The 21,127-nt window shown below is 45.9% G+C and overlaps 2 long non-coding RNA genes and 1 other non-coding gene across 4 annotated transcripts; 2 read left to right on the plus strand and 1 right to left on the minus strand.

The window, feature by feature from the left end:
• Positions 1-1,815: 1,815 nt before the first annotated feature.
• LOC118548955 (uncharacterized) lies at positions 1,816-5,540 on the plus strand. 2 transcript variants are annotated; one of them, XR_004923820.2, is made up of 5 exons: positions 1,816-1,840; positions 3,370-3,519; positions 3,613-3,784; positions 3,922-3,955; positions 4,724-5,540. It is a non-coding gene; the product is annotated as an uncharacterized LOC118548955 (long non-coding RNA). The 2 variants fall into 2 exon arrangements; XR_004923819.2 differs by lacking the exon at positions 1,816-1,840 and having other exon boundaries at positions 2,310-3,519.
• Positions 4,012-4,082, plus strand: LOC118549004 (small nucleolar RNA SNORD93). Its single transcript, XR_004923860.1, has one exon. It is a non-coding gene; the product is annotated as a small nucleolar RNA SNORD93 (small nucleolar RNA).
• Positions 5,541-9,760: 4,220 nt separating the features above from the next.
• Positions 9,761-19,397, minus strand: LOC118548956 (uncharacterized). The gene is made up of 4 exons (XR_013442783.1): positions 19,153-19,397; positions 16,371-17,078; positions 16,121-16,259; positions 9,761-12,680 (listed from the first exon to the last, which is right to left on the minus strand). It is a non-coding gene; the product is annotated as an uncharacterized LOC118548956 (long non-coding RNA).
• Positions 19,398-21,127: the final 1,730 nt, after the last annotated feature.

Consider the following 21,127-nt stretch of genomic DNA (forward strand, 5'->3'; position numbering starts at 1 on the left):
GGGAGAAGAAAAAGAACACGAATCCTCAGTTTATAGCCTTCTAGTGGATTCTCTTCTTTGAGGAAGATGAGCCCCTGGATGTTACCCACCATGATGTACTTGGGGGCCAAAAATTTTAAATGAGTAAAATGCAGGATCATGTTATTACACAGTTAATGAGAAATGTTATATTTCATTTAGTTAGGACTATCAGAAAAGCACAGAGGTAAAGGTAATGACACTTACAATGTACCCAACTGTGTACTGAACCAAGAAAACCCTCAATGGCTTCCAAGTGGTCCCCTCTTCCCCCCATCCCCCTCCCATCAGAGACTGTAAGAATCTTAGCCTATTGAGAAAAGGGGACAGGTGGAGAATGAAAGCCAGCAAGCCTACCCTGGTTTGCATGCTCTCAAAATTCATGTTAGCATTGGATTTTATGGAAATTCCTTCCTCTTCTGGAAGGGAATGAGGAAATGGTGGGCAGAGGCATTATCCAGCAGAAGTTCCTCCACAGAGAAACATGGTGGTGGTAGGGGGGGAGTTGGGGGGAGGATAAGGTTCCCTTCTAGCAGCAGCAAAACTAGCCAGAGAAATGCCCAACACCTCCCGGGGCCCCAGGATGCCTTCTCTACAAGTGTGTGAAAGGCAGGCCAAATACATGCCAAGAAAAGAAATCCAGGAGGTTTTATCAAGTCCTTACAGCACACCAAGCTCTCGGCCAGGTACTGGGAAGGCAGGGATAAATTCACACTCAAGGTGACCCAGGAAAGATACAACCTGGGATAAGTCCCCATCACTGCCACCGTTATGAGCCTTCGAGGGGTTGATAGCATGAGTACTCAACTACGTTGGGGGATAAATGGAGAGTATCTTTTCCTGGAGTCATTTCGCCCTTACCCAAACATATTCCAGGCACTACTATGCTGAGTTCTGGGGACCCAGCAGAGAAGAAAACAGAGTCCTTGTGGAGCTGTATATTCCACCATCATGACAACTCTGCTTTTGGAGAACACCCTAAGGCTGGCTCTACTCCACCAGAGAAAATTCTAGCTGATCTATAAAGTCCCTTCTACTCTAGAATTCCTCTTTAATTCCCTTGGCCTCTGATTTTTACCTCTTGGATATTTGATGTGCAGTCAGCTTCCTGCTGCTAATGCGAGACTCACGTAGGTACCCCTTCTCCAAGGAGCCCTCCCTGACCCCTTAGCAGCCTGGGCTCAGTGGTTCGCGCTATGCCCTTGGCGCACTGTGTGGGCTTCTATCGGCGGGCGAATGTCACTTTACGTTCCTTGAGGGCAGGTGCAGTTTCTCATTCCACTTTATACCCCCAGCACCAATCACATTGCCTGACACGGTCAGCACTCAGAAAATACTTGTCACGCTAAACAGTCCCTCCAAACAAAATAATCTCAAGTGTCCCAGTTTCTAGGAAGCCCCAAATCTCAAAATTCCAAAAGCAGATTAAGGACAAGGCTGGGAGAGCGGGTCCTGTGCAGCCGTGCTTCCGCGGCTTGCAGACCACCCTGAGGGAAGGCATGGAATACTTTGGGGGGCGGGGGTGTACATACCTAACATTATCTGATGCCTGGAGCTTCATCTAACCTGCAGCGAGGTAAATGCCCACCACACCCAGAGAGGTGTCCGGGCAGGTGTGCCCCCGAGTCCGCAGGCTCCGAGGCCCGGGCGCCGGCAGGGGGCGTGCGAGAGCCTCCGGGCGCCCCGGGAGGGGCGGATACAGGGCCAGGAGGGGCGCCGGGGTAACTTTTTGGTTGGTTGCCGCAGGGTGCCCGACCGCCCAGGCCCCTTTTAAACTTGGACTTTCCAGCATCCCCCCTTTTCCGCCGCGGCGCGCGACTCGGTAAGTGTCTTCCGACCCGCTCGACGCCGGAACAGGCCACGTGGGGGTCTCTGGTGGCACTTACTAGACGCGCCCCTCCTTGCCCCCCGTACCCGCCCCGTCCGGGCGTCCGTGACCCCGGTTCGGCCTCAGCTCGGCGCCCCCTCGGGAAAGGCCCCCGATGCCGGGGAAGGAGCTCCCTGGGGGCACCCATGAGGGCCCCTCTTAGGTGGGCACGTCCTCGTGGAGCCGGGGACCCTGAGTCCCTGGGAAGCACCCTCGTGGCGCCTAAACACCCCCCTGCTCCCCGCACCTCTCGTGCCTGTGGCCCCGACGCTCAAGGGCTCCAGGCCACAGGGAGCTTCAAACTCCTATTTCAACGAAAGGAGAACTTTTCGAGAACGCGGCTGGGGGGCGGGGGGCGCCGAGCCGGCTGGGCGTCCGTGTTGCCGGCGCACTCGGGGCTCCCGCCTGCCCGCGCCTGGCAGCGACCCCGACATGGCCCGTTTGGAGAGTGAGCGGGACGGCGGATCCGGGCGCGGGCAGCTTCGGTGCGCAGCAGCGGGATGCGGGTGCTCCCCACAAACCGAGGGCGTTCCGCGCTCACAGCCTCTCCCGCCGCTCACACGGGCGCCTTTCCGTGGCCACTTCGCAGGGGAGTTGGGCTTTTTAAAGGGTCTGGGGTGAGTCTTGCCTGAACTGGTAACTGCTGTGAGCCCTCATGAGGGAGCCTGCAGTGTTCTCCCCCACATTCGCCGTTTCAGGAGTGACCAGAGCCTTCTGCAGCACGGGACCCTCTTCCAGCATTTTCGGGGTGTGAGGCCCGTCATGGTTTTCTCTCCGGGGAAGAAAATCTTTAACCATTGGGGTTCCGATCTGTGTCCACTAAGACGCTGGCACACCTTGCTGGAGAAAGAGTTATTCTCCGAATTTTGTAAAGATACAAATTTAGAGTTGAATGAATGAAGGAATCATGGTAGAGACCCTAGGTATCACGGAGTACTCTCCCCCTTGAAATGTGAGGCTTGCGGGGTTCACATGTTTGCACTAGAGTTATGAAAGACTTTTTCACTTATTAGAAAGTATCTAGTTTTACGGATTAGGAAACCCAGTGGGACACCATTTTGTCATGCTTTTAAAGAGGGGGGAGGGGCGCCTGGGTGGCTCAGGTCATGATCCCAGGGTCCTGGGGTCGAGCCCCCGCATCGGGCCCCCTGCTCCGCGGGAAGCCTGCTTCTCCCTCTCCCGCTCCCCCTGCTTGTGTTCCCTCTCTCGCTGTGTCTCTCTCTGTCAAATAAATAAAATCTTTAAAAAGAAAAAAAATAAAGAGGGGGGAGAAGTAGTGTTGCGAGCTGTGCTGTAGGGACGCCTTTTGCGGCCACATATACGAACCCAGAGCACATGGCCAGTTTTCCCTGCCCTGCGTCCCTCAATCCGGTGACTAATACTCCCACACCTGGAAATGCAGCGGTCAGGCTTTGTTTTACAATTCTTTACGTGTTGGGGATTCCTCTCGAGCCAAACTGTTGCAACGTTTCCATCTGAGACAGAAACATGGGCTGAGAGAGCCAGGCGGCGCCACGAGGAAGCGGCAGCTTGCGCCAGTGTCTATTTAAGGATTGTGGAAACTCAACAGAGCTGGAGACCGTTCCCAACTTGCTACCTCTGCCTCTGGGTAAACAAGTTCCAGGCTTCCTTTGGTTTGTAAATCCGTTCAGTTTGTTTCAATGTTTCCCAGGTACAAACTCTTGCCAGTAAGGTTTACTTTTTTTCTGAAATTGCTACTATTCCAGGCTAATGTAACAAAGAGATCAAGCTGCCGCTGACATTATATTCTATGCAATCCCAGAGGATAGGAACTTAATTCACTGTTCGTTTTACTCCTGGCTGAAAGTGACCAAGTTGGTTCCCAAGTGTGAGGAAATCTTGAAGAATGTAGCCTTTTTACAGGAATTCTATTCAAAGGTAGCTTTTTTTTTTTTCATCAAAGGTAGCTAGTAGACAACTACAATAAAAGACACTCTACAAAACAAAAAACAAAGCCCCAAACCATAAAAAGTGACATGATATTCCTAACGTTGTTCTTCTCACTTTTCTCTCAGGCTCAGTCCAGTTCAAGATGCTGACGAACTTCAGGTATGGACCAAATGGAGAGAATTTGGCTTGAGTTACTAAATAGCTGAATGAATTCTTGGCCAAGGATGAGAACCCTAGTCTGATTAGCTATGCTTCTCTGATGGGTTAAAGGATTTACCTGAGGCCAACGAAATAGGAATTGGTTACATGATCACATCCCTCCTCCCTTTAGAAAGTACGTTTTAATTAGAAAGGGGGAAAACCTCTAGTATATAAGTAATACTTTATTATACCAAGAAAAGGTTATTTTTTAAGTGGACTTTTAAGTAATTGACATTTAGTCTTTCAAAGTATCTTTTCCAATGGTGGCCATTTTGCATTTGAGTCTTCCAGAAGGTTGAGGTTGAGAAGCTTTAGTAAAATAGGGTTTGAGTTAAACATTCACTTTTATATCAGAACATTACTGTCTGAGTTGTGAGCCCTGAGTTGACAATGTATAGTATGTTGGGGAATTTTATTTAAACCGTTTTTGTAAACGTGGTCTAGAAACCACTGTTTATTTTCTTTTTCTTTTATTTTTTTATTTATTCATTTGAGGTACAGAGAGAGCATGATCAGGGGGAGAGGGAGAGGGAGAAGCAGGCTCCCTGCTGAGCCAGGAGCCCGATGCGGGGCTCGATCCCAGGACCCGAGGATCATGACCTGAGCCGAAGGCAGACGCTTAACCACCTGAGCCGCCCAGGCGCCCCACCACTGTTTATTTTCTTAATAGCACATCTTATTTAGTACTTGCTGCTCTAACTACCTGCTGTGATACTTCTTTTACAGGCCTGGTGCTTGAAAGACAATTGTGCTTGAAAGAAGCTTTTCAAGAAGATAAAATATATTTGAACATGTGGTAATTCATACATATAGAATAGAAGCTCTTGCTTTCTTTGTCCCTTTCATGGTAGTATCAGGGGTGAATTTTGAGAAGATGCCAAATAGCTATAAGAATATAGATCTACTTGCCCCATAGAGAATTTTATAGAACATAGTTCCATTTAGTCTTTACCAACCACCCAGCCCCAGCCTGAAGCTTGATACTGCTATCTTGACAACTCTGTCAATTGTGCTTTATAATTTGCAAAGGTTATTTTTAAATCTCATTCTTTTGACTATCCTAAATATATGTTTCAAAGTATTCTCTTAAAAATTTGGTTTTATTATATGCTTACAAATTTTTCCATAATAGATCATTTTAATGATTACATTTGATCCTTTAGACAGGAGACAGATCAATGGATTCTTAAGGATCAGTGAGGGGCTGGTTGCAAAGGAGCATGAGGGAGTTTTGAGGAAATGTTTTATATCTTGTTTATTTATTTTTTTTTTTAAAGATTTTATTTATTTTATTGAGAGAGAGAGAGCACAAGAGGGGGGAAGCGGGAGAGGGAGAAGCAGACTCCCTGCCGAGCAGGGAGCCCGATGCGGGACTCGATCCCGGGACTCCAGGATCATGACCTGAGCCGAAGGCAGTTGCTTAACCAACTGAGCCACCCAGGCGCCCTTATATCTTGTTTATGGTGGTGACTGCATTTGTCAAATTTCGGGTGAGTTTTGCTAAATGTAAATTGCACTTCAATAAATGTGACTTTAAAAACTTTTCTGGCTTCTTAATGACCTTTCCACGGCAATCTGTGGCAAGGCAATTTTGGGTCAGTGCTTGAATGATTTCCTGAGGGGTTAAAAATGGCAAAAACATCAAAAATCATTTTGGGGGTATAGTCACGTAAGTGCCTTGTGCACACAATAAATACCTGAGAACAACGGGATCAGAGGGTATCTGTTGGCTTACCCATTGGGGATATAAAATTTCTCTTTACGGATATTTTGAGCAACAACACATACTCCTTGTCTTCTTGACAGCTGCATTTTAAGTCAGATGCCAGGCACTTTGCCCTTGACAGTCCATTCTAGTGGCCACATGGTGGCAGAATACAGAGTGTGACATTTCTGTCACCCTTATATGCCCTGTAACTTGGTTGGCACTGCTTTGGGTTCCTTTGTAGCTTTGCTTTCCACACTGGCAGCTTCCCCTTTCAAGAAAATTTAGAATGGCTTTGACCGACACCAGCCAGGGAATTTGGGAAATGAAGTGAGGTTTTAGCTGCTGAGTAACTGGGCTTGGGTTGATCTCAAAGCTTGATGCATCAGCCACATGGTTTAATGAAAAAGATCAGTCTGAACTCTCCCTTTTACTCTTGGGATTTTCAAGGATGCTTTTTTTTTTTTTTTAAGATTTTATTTATTTGTGAGAGAGAGAATGAGAGACAGAGAACATGAGAGGGAGGAGGGTCAGAGGGAGAAGCAGACTCCCTGCTGAGCAGGGAGCCTGATGTGGGACTCGATCCCGGGACTCCAGGATCATGACCTGAGCCGAAGGCAGTCACTTAACCAACTGAGCCACCCAGGCGCCCATCAAGGATGCTTTTGCAAGGAAAGATGGGCCAAGTATTGGTTGCGAGTCATTGCTCTGACTGTAGGTAATAAGTAGGTCGAACCCCAGAGCCTGTTGAGCCCCGCCCCGTGACCATATGGAGAGCTGACGCCTGTGTGATGCCATCTGGCAGCCGCAAGCAACCCCCATCGGGTGCTCGTGTGCTTCGGGGTCGGACACATTCCCTGCTCCGCCTCTCCCAACCCCCTTCCCGCCACGATGAAGCACAGTTGCCCAGTCCAATACGTTGGTTAAACAAGTCTAGCAAACACCAGAGGAAACGGGATTAGGAGTCGGAGCCTGCCCTCCTTGGCACGGCCCGTGCCCGCATGCCGAGCAGAGCTAAGGCGACAGTGGAAGATGCCAGTAGGACTATTCAACTACCAGCCATTTTGTGCTCAAGTGCCCTGAGAAGTGAAGCAAACCTGGAGCTGAATGAAATGTTCCCAGAGAGGGCTTATTAATTCCAAGGGAGGAGGTTGGGCTTGAAGAGAACCTTTCTGACTATAAATGAAAATGTGATAGGAATATAACTTTATGCTAATGGTTATGGTTTCATTGAAAATGTAAAATCCGAGGAACTCCGGTCACTCTCTTCCCCGGATGTGACTTGCCCAGTATCACGGTTATGCTATTGCTCATGTTGGTTCAGGTAGATTGAGTCACATAATTAGATTTCAAGAATGGGCATATCCCATTTTTGACATAGGCACTCCACAGTATTCTTAAGCCCTGACTACAAGCGGTTTCTGGTTCTTAGCAAGCAAATCTTTGTAGTTCAAGTGACTATTCCAAACTAAATAAGTATTTTTGAGGTTTCTAAAACCTCAAATAAAAATATTTTCATAATTTGGCAAATATTCACTGTGTTTCTCTTGTGTGTTAAGTCCTGTGATAGACGATTCCAGCCTTAATAGTGTTTGCGTGGTGTGACTTAAGCATATCACTGTGTAGGTTAGAATTGCCCCAGTCAACTTCTGTTAGAAGGAGTAACTTCACTTAGTATCTGAGTCTGTATCTGAAATCCAATTGTTAGGACAAACTCTGAAGAGACTATCTATTTTTACACATACACACACCCCCCATCACTACCACATTCCCTGAAAGATTTAGGGCTTCTAAACAAACAGTAAACAATACAATAATTAGAAGAGAGAATAAAGACTCAGGAAGAAGAGAGCAGGATTATAAAACCAAGCCATTGGACCTCATGCATTAGGCTCCCGCCAATTTGGCTCTGAGCCTCCTAGGAGCTGGCGAAAAGAGCCTGTTGGCAATTTGTCATTAGGCACTTGAATATGAATTTAAAATGGAAAAGGAGGAGGAGGTGGGGTCATTTTCATTCTCGGTTCCCTGGAACCTAAGTGAAAAGATGTTTTTTTTTTCCCCCTTCGTGATCTCAAGTACCTTGAAGGAAGAAGTAGAACAGAAAAGGTGTCCATATAACTAAACAAAGATCTAGAGATCATGGAGACTGATGGATTTGATGCAGAACAGTGAGGTCGGCCGGCCAGTGACCCCAGCTCATTGTCAAGACAAAGGGATAACACCTCTTGAGAAAAAAGCCATATTGAGATTTGAGGAAAAAAAGCCATATTGAGATTGTGTAAACAGCCAGATACATGTTTGAAAGGCTTATTTTCATTTTGTACTCAAAGTTTGCCTTTCCAAAATTTACCACATATTCATGAACCGAAGAGTCCTGATTCCAATATTATGTTATAAAATTGTGATTTATCACAATCTGGGACTATGCAACCATGACTAGAGGGCCCCCTCGTGGAGCTTATCTGCACTGCAAGGGGCCCATTTCTTGTACTCTCCACCACTGCCATCTGCATTTCCAGAAGGACAGCTCCACGTCAATCTGTTTCAGAGAGAGAGATAAAATCCAGTCAAATCAGTTTGATCGATGTCACAATGATTTGTTTCTAGGAGCAGAGCAGAACTGCGCTGTTGATGGATCAGAGCCTAATACTACTGATTTTCCAGCTGGACGAATGCCCTGGCATGTTACCCCCATGCAGAATAGAGCACACTCTATCATTTATAGACCTTCTGTGGTAGGGAAATATGTGCAACTTTGGGAATCATCATAGGGTCCAAACTGCACGCTTAAACACAGTAGGCACTGCCCACAAGTCACTTGAGCTCTTGAACCATGGTTACTCCAAACTAATCTGCACAGAGGTATAAAAAATATCAGCTTTGGAAGAATTAATATAAACAAAGAATGTGAAGTATCTCAATTGTATATTGACTATATGTTAGATGATAATATTCTGGATACTGGGTTAAATGAAATATATTATGAAAATTATATAAATGCTATTTGCATCATATTTCTGTTGGGCAGTACTAATCTAAAACAAGAATCAAAATATTCATGGGAGAGGCACCTGGGTGGCTCAGTTGTTAAGCATCTGCCTTCGGCTCAGGTCATGATCCCGGGGTCCTGGGATCGAGTCCCGCATCGGGCTCCCTGCTCAGCGGGCAGCCTGCTTCTCCCTCTCCCACTCCCCCTGCTTGTGTTCCCGCTCTCGCTGTGTCTCTCTCTGTCAAATAAATAAATAAAATCTTTAAAAAAAAAATATTCATGGGAACAGGCAGATCATGGTTCCATGGTCCATAGAGAGAAAGGTGTCATCATCCTACTATAGGACCTGGAGGAGAAGCAAGAGTAAAATTAGGTTAGCACTCACATTACAGCATTTCCAGGTAAGCAGCTCTTCTTCCCAGGGCACAGGGGCACCAAGCCAGTGCCACTTAGAAGGCTGGATATAAATTCCACCCTCAAGCTGCTAGCACTTCTGGGGATTGTAAATAAAAGGCTTCAGGATGTATTTATTAAACACTCTTTTGCTCTAAGACTATGTACAAGTATTTGTGTGTTATCAGGGGCCAAAGGACTTGGTATGCTACATCTTGTCAAAATACAGCCTCCTTAGTGAAGGAGTATGAAGAACAGTTCTGGTTTCCTGACCTCGTTAGTTTGGGCGGGGGGTGTCCCTAGTAATCTGTCTTTCATGTTTAATGGAAAGTAAAGACTGGGGGAGGTGGCACCATAAGTATTACCAGAACTTACATGAAACCTTATGTTAAGCAAAATGTTCCACAACATTCTCCCTTTCCCTTATCTCACTTAGGTCTAAAAAGCAGCTCTGTGTAAAATCCCATTTTGTAGTTTCCTTACTACTAATAATGACTTTGTCATTTTGTCTTTTTAAAAATTCTTTATTTAAATTCAATTTGGTTAACATATAGTGTATTATTAGTTTCAGGGGTAGAATTTAGTGATTCATCAGTTGCTCATTCCATCAAGTGCCCTCTTTAATGCCCATCACCCAGTTACCCCATCCCTCTACCCCCCTCCCCTCCAGCAACCCTCAGTTTGTTCCCTATAGTTAAGAGTTTTATGATTTGCCTCCTTCCTTGTTTTTATCTTACTTTATTTTTCTTTCCCTTCCCCTATGTTCATCTGTTTTGTTTCTTAAATTCCACATATGAATGAAATCATATGGTATATGTCTTTCTCTAACTGACTTATTTTGCTTAGCATAATACCCTCTAGTTCCACCCATGTGGTTGCAAATGGCAAGATTTCATTCTTTTTGATGGCTGAGTAATACATACATATATATATATGTATATATATATGATATATAAATATCATATATATATATGATATTTGCATCTTCTTTATCCATTCATCTGTCAGTTGACATCTGGGCTCCTTCCATAGTTTGGCTATTGTGGACATTGCTGCTATAAACATTGGGGTGCAGGTGCCCACTCAAGTCAGCACTTTTGTATCCTTTGGATAAATACCTAGTAGTGCAATTGCTGGGCCATAGGGTAGTTCTATTTTTAAATTTTGAGGAGCCTCCATACTGTTTTCCAGAGTGGGTGCACCAGCTTGCATTCCCACCAACAGAGTAAGAGGGTTCCTCTTTCTCCACATCCTCACCAACATCTGTTGTTTCCTGACTGGTTAGTTTTAGTCATCTTGACTAGTGTGAAGTGGTATCTCATTGTGGTTTTCATTTGTGTTTCCCTGATGCTGAGTGATGTGGAGCATTTTTTCATGTGTCTGTTGGCCATTTGGATGTCTTCTTTGCAGAAATGTCTGTTCATGTCTTCTGCCCATTTCTTGACTGAATTATTTGTTTCTCGGGTGTTGAGTTTGGTAAGTTCTTTATAGATTTTGGATACCAGCCCCTTATCGGATATGTCATTTGCAAATATCTTCTCCCATTCTGTTGGTTGCCCTTTAGTTTTGTCGACTCTTTCCTTTGCTGTGCAAAAGCTTTTTATCTTGGTGAAGTCTCAATAGTTCATTTTTGCTTTTGTTTCTCTTGCCTTTGGAGACGTGTCTCACAAGAAACTGCTGTGGCCAAAGTCAGAGATTGCTGCCTGTGTTCTCCTCTAAGATTTTGATGGATTCCTGTCTCATATTTAGGTCTTTCATCCATTTTGTGTCTATTTTTGTGTATGGTGTAAGGAAATGGTTCAGTTTCATTCTTTTGCATTTGGCTGTCCAATTTTCCCAACACCATTTGTTGAAGAGACTGTCTCTTTTCTATTGGATATTCTTTCCTGCTTTGTTGAAGATTAGTTGACCGTAGAGTTGAGGTTTATCATTTTGTCTTTTAACAGTAAGTGGTGGATTCTTCCCTTAGTTTTCACATTTCTCTTAAGCAGTGATTCTTTAGAGGGGATGGGGTGGGGGAGACAATTTTGCCCTCCTTGGGGACCATTGTATTGTCTGAACACACTTTGATTCTCATAACTGGGTGGGTGAGGGCTGTTATTGGCATCTTGTGAGCAGAGGCCAGAGATGCTGCAAAATATCCTCTCATGCACAAGACAGCCCCCACACCAAAGGATTGCCTGACCCAAAATGCCAATAGTGCAGCAGTTGAGAAACCCTTTCTTAGAAAATGTCATTCCCAACAATGCCAACCTGCTAAGGCGCTACCGAGTACGCTCAGGCCAGTCCCACACTGTGACTTCCTCATGCACAGAAAGGTTCTCTGGACTTTGAGGCCTGCAGGGACTTATTCACAAGCTTCATTGTTTTCACTTTTTTGTGAACGTATTCATCACAGCACTTACAAAATAGTAATTCACTATTATTTTAAGAAGGAGCTATATGTATATGGATTTTCTTCTAACCCTCTCAAAAATCTAGTTTTAATGTTGACTGTAAGTGGCCAGAAACTCAAAATTTGCTCATCACAAACTTGTGGTTTTCTTTTTTTTTTTTTTAAGATTCATTTACTTTAGAGAGAGAGTGTGTGTGTGTGTGTGTGTGTGTGTGCGCGCGTGTGTGTGTGCAAGGTGGGGGAGGGGCAGAGGGAGAGAGGCTTAAGCAGACTGTGCTCAGCGCAGAGCCTGACATGGGGCTTGATCATACAACTCATGAGATCATGGCCTGAGCCGAAACCAAGAGTCAGATGTCCAACCAACTTCGCTACCCAGGTGCCCCAAACTTGTAGTTTTCTTAACCAGAGTTGGTGGAACTGGAAGTCTTAGCTTGATCACTGAGGCAGAACTTGCCCAAACCTGCTGAGGGGACTGTCAGATCCCTAACCGGGACTTAGAGTCCATAAACCACCCCAAAATGGTCACAATGATCTACTTCTGTGATAAATAACTTCAGGTTTCTTGAGGAGCCCTTAACACATCAAAAGAACATTCTGGATCCCCCTGTAAAACAAAAACCCATATCCAAGGAATTGAGACCAAATATGACTGACCATGCTCCACCCTCTAATTTTAACCTTGACCAAAAGATTCTGACAAACTTTAGAACCGAGAGAACAATAAAAACCTGAGACCGTTGAATTACTCCATTGGCAGAAGTAAAAGAAGCCCCTTTAAGTTGTCTGGAGTGGAATTTGGTTCAGTTGATGGGCCTGCCATGAGCCAGAGCCCTTTCAAACCACCCATCACAGCAAAGACACTTTCGATGCAGTAGCTATGAGATGGAGCAGCAGAATCAGGCGCCCAGTAGCAATGCCGGGCCACGGCCGCAAACACTCAGTGTGAGATGGGGCCAGGGTTACTGGAGCTCCGAGCAGTCAGAGGTGCTGCCCACCTCTCAGATTAGAGTGCCCTCCTTCGCGGTCTTCTGAGCATAGCCATTTGTAATCTTATACTTTCTCGCATAAAAAAAATATGGCACATGCCCCATGGTCACAGACAGTAGGGAGATGAAGACCAGCATGCCGAACTCCTGAGGCTCTGCTTCTGGAATGTTCTCCTGAAGAAGCTGGGTCCCGGTGAGGTCAAAGGACCAGAGACCTACGGGACAGCAGTGTTGGGGGAGAATAAGTATAAACAGGTATCAGAGACCTTGGTGAGAATTTCAGCTCCGGCACCAAATGGCATTGTCACGTTGGGTTAACGAAGCTTTCTGGGGCTCAGTTTCCTCATCTGTGAAATGGGAACATTTAGAGCACTACCTCTCTGGAGGATTAGATGAGACAGTGTTGTGAAGTGTGTAGCATCATGCCTGGTCATCTCTGCATGGTAGTTACTCTCATAATTTGTGGTATTATAAGTATTTTTTTGAGCCCTCATCACCACACCATTACTACCTAGCAATATAACTTCATTCGGGGTGTATTTATGCCTCCACTCCAAAAATGTGTAGGACAGAGAGCCACGTCTTGAGCTTCCAATCTGGTTCCAATTCCGGACTCTCCCTGTTTGCTCCTGGTTTAGCACAGCAGGAATTAGCCTCCTCTCTCTCAAACGCCCCACTTTCAACCACATAAAGAGGCTCTGTTTGATTACTTTGGAAGCAGCCTCAGGACCTGCTATCGAGGCATCAAATAGGGCAGAAGCCAGCCATGGTGACGAGTGGCAGCAAGGGGGGCTCTCATGCCTGCCTCCACGGACACTGCTCCCAGCCCAGCTTCTATCTGCCTGGCTGGCTGGATTCTCCCTGAGATCCAGCGTGGGCCCTACAGAGGCCTCCTGGTTGTCTCTGTCCTGATCCCCAGACTTAGCTCTGAACTCAAGAATTATTTGGACTGAATATGCTTGCGTCCTCCTGTATCTGCCTTTGCAAAGCACTGGCCAGGCCTTCCATCTTCCTGCGCTGCCCCCTGCCATCCTGCCGTGGCCACCCCCTGGGGGCCCTGACCAGCCCTCCCATCTTCTGGGCTGCGCTGACCGCCCAGCATGGTCTCTCAGTCTCTAGGGGCTTGGCCTGCCAAAGACCTTGCCCTGCACCAGACTCTGACATGGAACTCACCTGTCCAACCCCTCTACCTGGCCCTTAACACACAGTGCCTGGGAAGCATTTGTAAAGTGCCCCAGTGGTATGATGGGAAGTGCCCAGAAGTGAGGGCTAATTAGGCACTGATAGAATTATTTCCACATTGAGGGCATAAAGAGTTACAGTTCTTAGATTCTTTTTTAAAGATTTATTTATCTTAGAGAGAGAGAGAGCATGAGCAGGAGGGGCAGAGGACAGGGAGAGAGAATCTCAAGCAGATGCTGCACTGAGCTCAGAGCCCAGCGTGGGGCTCGATCCCAGGACGCTGAGATCATGACCCGACCCGAAACTAAGAGTCGGATGCTCAGCTGACTGCACCGCCCAGGCGCCCCTACAGCTCTTAGATTTTAAAAGGCAAAGTGACTCTGGGGCAATGTGCCAAATCTTGTTGTTGCCAGAGTTCTATCACTTAGTTTCCATCAGAATGGAAACAAATTCTTTACTGAGCCAAGGCCTAGGATGAGCCTGGCCCGGGGACGCCTGGTAGAATGCCAAGGTGGGCCACAGGCCACCCGTCCTGGTGAGAGAACCGGTCACCACCGCCACCAGACCTGGCATGCTGACCATGCCAACCAACATGCAAGATATCCTTATGGGCACTGGTGCTTTGAACATGTGCAGTCTCAACAGCTCACTCCCCAAGGTCATGTGTAATTCTGCCGCAGATAAAGATAAAGGGCACCTGCTGGCAGTGGGTGTGTAGGAGAAATGCAGCATCCATGCCGCTCGGCACCGTGGTTCTGTATCACTGCCCAGCCCACACCCCCCCTCACACAACGAGGCTTGTCAAAGCACCGGAAGTACAGCCAAAACAGAATAATGACGACTGCTAGAGATGAGGTCCGGAGCTATCTCCTTCATGAGTGTCGAGAGCGTTCTGTGTCTCTGGAATCCTCGTCAAGGATCAGCGAAAAGAACTGCTATTACAGTAGAGAAAAGCCAGAAGCTCGTCATGCTGAGCGCGGCTCTGGATTACATGCATTGCCAATGACAGTCCATGTTCTCCAAATGCGATCATTTCCTTTGTGTCAGGAAGTGTCGAGGTGGACTCCCCCACCTTTTGAACTAAATAGTTTATGATCACATTGTGAATTACACAAATCTTAAATGGCCAATCTGCTCTCAGTTGTTCATGCAATTAAAGGCTGGAAGTACAAGCCAAATACCCTAATAAAAAATAATCTACCTGTCAGGTACTTCGCTTAAAATATTTTAGAAGTTAGGTAAACTCCAGATGAAAGAACGGGTTTCTAAATCAGTCATTTAGAATTCAGAGCACAGTTTCTCTCTCCTACACCCACACTTCATCAGAGGAATGAGGTTCCCCGGCCAGCCCATGGTTCTATAACCTCTTGAACCTGATCTACAAAACTCTCATTTCCCCTTTCCCAATGTTCCAAAGCTTCTGTGGACCAAGAGGTTCTGGGTCTCCATGGCAGAAATAAGGAAAATATCCCCCTACCCCCATGCTCCCACCCCACTGTGGCTCCAGCAGTGAGAAGGTAAATCTCTGAGCCCCTAGAGGTCAGGGACCTTGCTGAAGCCCAGGACCTAGAGCACAGAGCAGGTATACAGGAAGGCTTGTTGAATGAACGAAGAAGATAGATTTGGTTGTTGATCCACACCACCACCACACTTTCCACTTCCTCCATTTCTGACCTGGGCTTGGGGAATCCACTGGTTCTGAGCTGTGGCCTCAGGGAGGGGCTTTGAAGGTGGTGACTTTGGATTTGGGGGAGGAAACAAGGCTTGGGTGGAAACCTGATCTCAGGGATTCAATGTCTAAGAGCGAGGCCAAGATTCTGCCCAGGTTGGGAATCTGCAGGTCTAATCATTGGGGCCAATAAGCTGTTAAGTGATTTCTATTGCCATCACTGTTGATCCCAACATGTCACTGTTGGATTCACCATGCATCAACTGACCAAACTTAAAAAAAAAAAAAACAGCAATAATTAAACACCCTTACTAAATCAGATAAGTTTTCATTCCCACAGATGAATGACATGTGGTTAGTGGCAAAGTTCCAAGACCAAGCTCTTAGGGCAGACAAGCATGTAGACCTTCAAAGTTACATACCTTGTCCTGGGAAAGGATTTCCCTCCCCTCCCCTAAGCAGCTGAGGAAGGTTTGGGCCCCACCAAGCTGTCCTCTCTCCTGTCTCTCCAACCCAGTTTCATAGAGAAAGGACACCTAGGAAATAACTATTTGCTTGACACCTAGGAAATAACTATTCTCACTTCCCCAAATTTCCATGTCTTCACATTTTAGCCTTTGTACAACTGTCTGTCTAGCCTAGAGCATTCTTTCTTCGTGGCACCTGCTCAGTTTGTTCTTCAAGGATCTCTTAATTGTGCCTCCCTCTAGGATAGCTTCTCTAACTCCCAAGACCAGGTTTGGTGTCCCTCCTATATATTCTCAATCCTCTGCCTACCCACCTCCCCCCCCACAACACACATACCTCCTTTCACTTTGTCCTGTTGACTGTTTACTCAACAGCCTCCCATCCAGACTCTATGTTCCACAGGGCTAAGCTTTTGTGTGATGAAGCCACTCTCATATCCCCAGTGTCTAGGACAGTTCTTTCCACATAGCATGTTCTAGGTAAATGAACAATAAAGACTTACAATGACACCATGGAGAGACCATCAAGATTACTTAGCACCATCACAGTCTGCAGAATGCCATGTCACACTGGACCCACTACTCACCGATTCTTGCCAGGGTCACACCCGAGAATAGCAAGATGATGGAGATGTAAGACTCAGGAGGCTTGGGGTCCAGCTCACCTTCACATAAAACTGTGCTATTGGTCCAGTGGATGGAAGAGTGGTCTGGGAGGATAGGCTGGTTCATGTTTCTTTCGAAGACATAGACATGTACCTGGTCCTCTTTTAGCAACTCACGGTTTGAAGAAGAGTTTTTGCTTCATGAAAGTGAGAAAGCAGCCAGATCAAACAGGCTTCCAGGAGCAAAGACAGAAAAGACGCAGAGGGTGAGACAGCCTCCATGGAGCCAGCTGGATGGGATCCTGCGGCGACCAAGCCGTGGTGCTCTCCGAGCCTGGTGAAGAGCATGGTGCCCATCAGGCCAGATCAAACTGACAGGGCCACGAGGATGCTCAGCAGGGAGCCTCCGACCCCTTGGGTGTAGGCGTAGCTGGCGGTGATGCAGTGGAAGCCCAGCACCATCATGTAGAGGAAGGCCAAGCCCAAGCCTGCCAGGAAGACAGCGCCCGTGGTATGCCTCCCACCCCTTGCGCCACACGCACAGCCACCTTCGGGGGTTTGGGAGGCCGACGGAAAGCCCTGTGGTTCTGGCCTGTTGTCCTTCAAGGTTAGACTTGCGGTCCTTGAACCTTCCCAAAGTTTCGGGCTTGTTGATGAATCTGTCAGTGGTTTCCTGAGAGTCCATTTTACCTAAAATAAATACAATAAGCCTGACATCAGTGCCCTGCCCCAGTGCTTTCAGCCCAACCCTGCCCTCATCTGCTTCTTAGCTGGGCAATTCCTGTGGGTGACGGTGGCTTCCTATTCCAAGCAGCATGGCTTTCTGAGAGTCTCTCTCCAGCCCCAGGAGCACGTGCCCAGGCATCACACCTCTGGGAACAGCACCTCTGGAGAAATGCCCCAGCTTCTCTGGCCATTGTTGGGACAATTCTGAGGTAAATCCTACACAGTGTCCCACAGGGCCCCAGCAAGACTGAGTCCCAATACAGTAACCTGTATGGAATACACTCTTCATTGGCTCTTCTCCCTTCCCTGTCTCATTTCCCATCACTGCCCCCCCCATGCTTCCTGGGATCACCTGCCAAACAGATTACTTTTCACCCCAAATCCTCATCTCCAGAATTGCTTTTGAGAGAACCCAAACTAAGACACACAATGAGGTCGGGAAGGTGGCCACTGACAGGAGAGAAAATACAGCAGAGCATGAAAGACAAATTTTCACAGGCTTGAAACATGGTAATGAACTCTTAAAAAATCTTTGGTTATGTTTCTGAAGAAACAGATACTCGTGAAAAGAAAATGATAATAGCGTTCAGTCTTCCAGCATGGAATAGGCAATGATTGTAAGCAGATTTAAAAAGAAAGAACCCTTTGTGAGAGGCGTCTAGCACAGATGAAGACAAGCTCTGGGGCGGGGTGGGGGAAATGACAGGAATCACAGAGGGCTGTGAAGGAAGGAGAGGGGGTCAGGCCAAATCCATTGTGGCCCAAGAACTAAGGGGAGAAGGAAACTCTTGGTTGTAGAAAAGAATTTGTTGCCAGAGCAGCTTTAAAAAAAAAAAAAAAGCTAATAACCATAACCACACCGACGAAAACCCAGCTAACACTGACTAGTTTCACTATATGCCACGGAGCAGAAGGGGGCTTTGCAGAGGCGATCTTTCTGCCACAGCATTCCTGCCATCAGTCCTGCCATTGTTACCCCTACCGAACAGACAGTGAGACACGCAGTCTGAGCCAAATGACTCTGCCTGGTTACACAGCTAAAAGGGACAGATGGAAAGCTACAGCACAATTTATCTATTCATCTATCTAACTACTTACCTACCCATCCATCATCTAAATGCGTGCATCTATCTCTATAAATACACATATTTTATTCATACAATGAGATCTGGTAGGCTTGAATTGCAGAACAGCTTGAGAGAAAGGATAATTAATTATAAGAAGTCCAGAAAAAGAAACTGATCTCAGAAGCCAGGCCTGAGCTCTGTTATGCCAGGCACATGGGCAACATTGTCAGCAGGCAGGGAGAGCTCTTAATCTTGAGGTCATATTTATTGGCAGGTCCCCCTTCCTCACATCCTCACCCTAACATTAGGGAATCTCTGTTTTAAAAAACACTACTGAGGGGTGCCTGGTGGCTTAATCTGTTGAGCGTCCAACTCTTGATCTCAGCTCAGGTCTTGATCTCAGGGTCATGAGTTCAAGCCCCATGTTGGGCTCCATGCTGGGTGTGGAGCCTACTTAAACAAACAAAGAAACAAAAAACAAAACAAAAAAAACCCACTGCTGATATCAGAGATGGTCAATTCATTACACCGTCTTAGCCAAAGAGCAGCCCATACTCTCTGAGATAGTTATCTTTCTAACTTAGCATCTTTAAGGAGGAAGATTATGAATGAGAGAGGAAGAAGAAATTTGCCCCCAGGACCATGAAATAGGTTGTATAGGTCAAATACTGCACAGTCTCATGGGAGTACTACTCACATCGGTGTCTGTCTAAGTAAAGTCCCTGGAATGGGGCAGTATACAACCTGTGTAACTGTACATGATGGCCCCACCTGCCCCCACCAATGAGATCAGCCATATGAACTATATGACCAATGGCACAGTTGGAATCTTCTCATTTTTTCACTGTTTCTAGGCACATTTGCAGACAAAATGTGGAGATTATAATCAGACACAAGCTCTGGAAAGAAGAAATGAAATACTGACATAAAGGAGAAAAAAATGACAATAGCTGTCTCTGAGTTCATCTTACCTTGAATGTTCACAGCCTCATGTTGCCTTTCTTGGAAGTGCCCTCCTCTTTGTTGCTGGGGTTTTACAGCCAATTGGGGAACTAGCTGATAAACCCTGGGCAGAAATAGAAACTCCACAAGAAGTGAAACCAAGTTCCATCCAAGAATGAAACCACAACCAATCATATGAGATGCCCATGTCATCACCTGGCCCACGGACAGGGGAACAAATATATTGATGATCTGGTCCAGCCACTGGACCGCTGCGTTCATCCCTGTAAGTGAGGGGAAGGGAACACTGCAACTCAGTGGCTGAGTCCTTCCTTCCTCCTGGTGAATTTAACAGGGTGCATTTGCTAGATTGGCTAGCCTTGCATAGGGTGAACTGCGGTGGAAACAGAAAAGATCCCTTTCAGGCTAATCATGGATTCATCATAGGATTTTCAACCTGAAAGAAGCCTTCAAGATCAGTTCTGTTGAACTTGAACAATTAACAGATGAGTAAACTGAGGACAAGTTTACTTGGAGCTAATTATTCTAACTCCTGTCTCCTGTCTTCTCTTTTCTATCACATCCCGCTATCTTAACAACAATAACAACAATGATATTAACTAGTCATAATGTTATGATAACTAACATGTCGATGAGGGAGAGGAAGATGAAGGACAGAACTAGTTGAAAACTTCCTAGTGCAAGGCACCTCGTTCTAAGCCTTCTCCATACATCCAGCTCACTGACCTCTCACAACAACTCTTAAGAGACTGACGGTGGCTCTCTTTTACAAATTAAGAAATAGAGGCACAAAGAGGTGAATTTATTTGCTCAGGGTCACAGAGAACGTAAGTGAGCTGAGATTCAAATCCAGGCAGGCTGACTCCAAAGCTTACTCTCTTAACTATTCCACCATCGGTGAAGAACATATTTGCAGGATCACTTAAAAAATCACAGTGAGCCTCGAAACAGTATCTGTGTTTTATTTTAGATTTCTTTAAAAGCAATTAACAGAGGCTAGGAGGATTTTCTTTTACCCAGAGACAGAGGACACTTTCAACACTATGTCACCCGGCTTTTACCCACATAGCTGTTTTATTTTGGGTGGTGTTATTTAAGCCAGAGTACATCCAAATAAGTGTAGTTTAAGAGAAGACATGATTATAAGGAGCTTCTACTCTTTGTAAGGAGTATATTTTAATAGACTTCTCCATGATAGATTCCTTTATCTTGGCTACCAACTCACGAACATTTTCTAGCAGAGAGTACCAATTCCACAAATATAGGGTTGGACAAGATCTCCAGCTTTTAAGTTGGCAATTTGAATATATCACAACGTGAATGATCCAAGTTTTATAAATGGAAGAAAAAATAAAGAAGATGCCAGATTCTTCCATGTAGCTCCATTGTTGAAAAAAATTCTACCTCTCACTATCAGTGATAAGTGATAATCAACAGTCACATTCATGGATGCATTTTTTGCAAGGGAAGTGGAAGCTTATCACTGGCCAGAATTAAGAAATCTTTTAATTCGGGCACCTGGGTGGCTCAGTTGGTTAAGCGACTGCCTTCAGCTCAGGTCATGATCCTGGAGTCCCAGGATCGAGTCCCACATCAGGCTCCCTGCTCAGCAGAGAGTCTGCTTCTCCCTCTCTCATGCTCTCTCTCTCATTCTCTCTCTCTCACATAAATAAATAAAATCTTAAAAAAAAAAAAAGAAATCTTTTAATTCACTTATGTTGCAGGTCTAAAATTGCCATGGAACTCCTGTACCATATTTTGAGGGGCTTCTCTCCTGAAAGTACAGTTTATATATCTTTTTGATAACAACAACGTCATCCATGTCTTCCTGTGTGCAGATGTAGGGCTACGTGCTTTACAAATCTTGTATCTCACAGAATTCTTCTCTAAACTGAGCAGGCGTGGGGTGTGGGTGTGAGGTCTGTTTCTCCCATTCTACAGATGAGGAAAGTAGAGTCTGGAGAAGTTAAGTGAATTGCAGCT

This window comes from Halichoerus grypus, chromosome 12, assembly GCF_964656455.1.
Source record: "Halichoerus grypus chromosome 12, mHalGry1.hap1.1, whole genome shotgun sequence".
Classification (NCBI taxonomy): domain Eukaryota; kingdom Metazoa; phylum Chordata; class Mammalia; order Carnivora; family Phocidae; genus Halichoerus; species Halichoerus grypus.